Source organism: Nothoprocta perdicaria, unplaced genomic scaffold, assembly GCF_003342845.1.
Source record: "Nothoprocta perdicaria isolate Ctin4 unplaced genomic scaffold, notPer1 scaffold_318, whole genome shotgun sequence".
Lineage (NCBI taxonomy): Eukaryota > Metazoa > Chordata > Aves > Tinamiformes > Tinamidae > Nothoprocta > Nothoprocta perdicaria.
In genome coordinates, this window is record NW_020455553.1 from 585,813 (window position 1) to 589,683 (window position 3,871).

The window sequence follows — 3,871 nt, forward strand, 5'->3', positions numbered from 1 at the left end:
TCCGTCACCGGCTTCTAGGCAAAGCGCTTAGACACGTAACCCAGCCCACAAGCTGGGTGGGTGATCCTCTCCAGGATCTGCCCTGGGGAGGCAGGGAAGCTGCCCTCCACCCATCCAGGAACCCCATGTGTGTCTACATTGCTTTTGAGAGCTCCGTAAGTGCAGCGCAAGCGGCTTCCACTCCCGCGTGGGCAGGTCTGTGGAGCCCATTCCTCCAACCCTCCCCTCCTGCAGGCAAATCACCCACTGAGATGCATCAACAGACTCAGCAACTGAGGCACAAGGAGGCTGCCAGCCCACTTCACCCACCCAGTAAGGAGGGGTGAGTCAACCAGCCTGTGGATCTGATGCACCCTATGGCAAGTAGGGGCTCCACAGGTACATGCACATACTGAGCTGTGCCAGGTGCAATCTCAGACCACACTTAAAATGGGGTTGAAACCACGTCGCACCTGGCTTTCCACCACTGATGCATGCACAAACTCACAAGTTGCACATTGACTATGTACACAAAGGCACAGCCAGATACAAGCACAGAGAAACTCGAGGACATGAATGCAGAAGAACATGCTCGCAAGGGTGATATGGATGCTTCGACACAGCTCTGCAGGTGGATTATACATGCATACCCAAACTTTCCTGCACACGGGCACAGTTTGCACATACCTTTATGCCAACACATGCACAAATACTCGGAAAAGCTCCACCTTTGCAGGAGTCACATCTTTTATGGTAACCATCTTATTATGTGTTCACCCTTTCACAGCACATGGAGCATCTCTGAAGCTTGGCAAGTCCCACAGTCAGAAGTAGCCCACCCCACAGAAATCATGTTGCCACAGGGGACCTTTAYACAGCTTCACAGACAAAGACCTTGAAAACTGGGGACAATCATAAATCATGCCAGAGTGACAAAATCCCATTTTTACTCACAGAAGTTTGCTGAACTCAACAGCATCTGAGTTTGTTAGATAACTACAAACTAGATTCTGTCATGGCCCTTGTTGTTTCTGTGCTAGTGACTCTTGGCCAGCAGAATGTGCAATGTGGCCTTTCTATTAGAAGAAAAAGCTGTCATGGATTTTGGGTCTGTCTGTAGAACCAGGACTCCATCCTCTATTGCCAGAGCAGAAACCTGGGCAACACCTCTTGCCTGATGGCTTTGATGGCATTGTGTTCCCAATATGACACTGAGTTTTATTGCTGAAGGTTATCTGCTTGGATGTCCTTCATATTGCAGCATTGTGAAGCCCCYGAGCCTTTTCAGAAGAATCACAAGAGTTGCATTTGGTTCAGAGGACACTGTTGAAGTCCTTCATCTGAACACCGTGGAGAGATCCTTGCATTCTGTCAGTAAAGAAAGACAGAGTTACAACACGGAGTACAGAATCACTGAATCACAGAATCGCGGAATGGTTGAGATTGGAAGGGACCTACAGAGATCATCTAGTCCAGTCTCCCTGCTCCAGCAGGGACATCCAGAGCACAGGGTCACATCCAGGTGGGTTTGGAAGACCTCTGGAGAAGGAGACTCCACAGCCTCCCTAGGCAGCCTGTTCCAAGGCTCTGTCACCCTCACAGTAAAGAAGAACCTCCTCACATGGAGATGGAACTTCTTGTGTTTCAACTTATACTCATTGCCCCTTGCCCTATCATTGGCCACCACTGAGAAGAATTTGGCCCCTTCCTCCCTACATTCACCCTTCAGGTACTTATACATATTGATCAGATCTCCTCTCAGTCTTCTCTTCTCCAGAGAAAACAGGCCCAACTCAGTCTCTCCTCATATGAGAGATGTTCCATTCCCTTAGTCATCTTTATTGCTCTCTGCTGGACCYCCTCTAGGAGCTCCACGTYCCTCTTATACTGGGGAGCCCAGAACTGCCACAATACTCCAGGTACAACCTCACCAGAGCTGAGTAGAGGGGCAGGATCCCCTCCCTCGACCTGCTGGCAGCATCCTCCTGATGCAGGCCAGGACGTACCATGCCATACACACCATGCCACACAGCCAACCAAATAGAAAAGACCTCTTTAACTTGCTGGTTTAATGAAGGCAGTTAATTATCCTACATTGAAAAGATGTWAGGAATCCCATTCTGAAAGAGTCTCACCGTGAGAATTTGTTACCCACAAAATAAAACATGTATAAATAAGAGCACTGCAGGAGCAAAAACTGAGCAAGTGTAAGCTGCTCAAATGAACAGACTGCAATGCAAACGTGCTGTGTGTTTTATAGAGTGGAGKTGTGGTAGTAGTAGGACAAAGGGAAAAACTCACCAAGGCAAGGAAGCCTGTTTGGTCCCTCACAAGGGRCAACAGTGACCAGCCAAGAGATGGGAAAAGTGCTGGTGGTTACTAAACATAGAGGAGCTGACTGCACTGGTGAAGCACAATCCAACACCACAGATAGGATTTCCTAAATCTAGGCCAATATCAGACACAGGTAGGAGAAACCATACCTTTGCAACCACAGGGCTGTGACAGACACATACTGCTCTTCAYACCAGCAGGGGAGGCCTCTCTGTAACAGTCTTGCTCCGTGGTCTGCACATAGGACCAAAATGTTCTCCAGAGGCACACACAGCTCTAAGCTCAAACTCTTGATCTGTGTGCTCGGTAGTTTCTGAGGAGTAGAAAAGCTTAAAGTGTTATCTAAAGTATAAGAACCACAGCGGCCCCCACTACAACCACCCCTGCAGCCTCTGGGCTGTTGTAGTTCCTGCTGTATTTGCACTTCTGCAGGAAGTCTTTATCCACCTCCATGCACCTAAAGGCTCAGAGCTGAGTTGCAGAGAGGCAATGATCAGGAAAACCAAGTACATTGTGCTGCAAAACCCTTTTTTCCTCTTCACTGATGGACCTGCGCCCATTTTGCACCCTTTCCCTTGGGATGCCACCGCCTAATGTTCAAGTACTGGCCACCAGCCACAAACATATATGAGGCTTCTGGGCTAAAAATATAACAATAAAAACTGCCTGCCAAAATCCAAACAATTTTTAAAGAGTCCCTGAATAGTAAGATCATATTTTTCCTTCATGTTCCTAGCACTGTCCTCCTTWTTATATTAGGAAGCAGGAATTCCCAAGGCTTAGATGCTCAGTCACATTGATGCAACTTGCAGTGCTAGAATAAACCTCTGGAAAAGGATCAGCACAAGAATAGGCACTCAGCACTTATAGGTACAGTTGCAAATACAGGAACCACCTGTCAGGTTGCACTTTGCATCATTACAGTTTTATCTGTACTTTTTTAGCTTTCTGGGCTACTGTTCAGATCCAAGGAGGAAAAAAAGACAGCAAAAGCAAGCCCCAGCTCTTTGAAAAGCACCCACATCCAACCAAGATAGGGCAAACAAGCAAGATTGTCGTGGTCTTGGATGTAAATACATCTCCAGAGCAAAGGAGTTGGTGCTGGACCACATCTCCCCAAGCTGTTCCTTACCCGCTCTTTTCCCAGCAGGCTGGTCCCCAGCTACAGCTGCACCACGTCGTGCCGGCCGGGCACGATTTTCCTGGGCTTCCTCGTCCAGTTTTCCCCTTGGGAAGCTGGTCAGGCTTGGGAGAGGGAGCTGTGCTGCAAACGTGATGCTACCGCATTAGCTGTAAYGAGCAGAGTGCTAAAACATAGCCGGGGCATCCGTTCCGAGGTGTGTTGCCTCCAGGAGAATTGCAGCCCCATGCTTCCTTCTAAGGACATCTCAAATCCTCCACCTCTCAAAAAGATTTTAATTCCTAACTAAATCTTTTTTTTTTTTTGGTTGTTTGCTCCACTTACATCACTTACATTTCTTTTATGGACAAGCAGGTTTAAATTAACTTCAAGCTCTGCCAGAATAAAGAACCTTTTGCTTTTCTTTTTAGTTAGAAG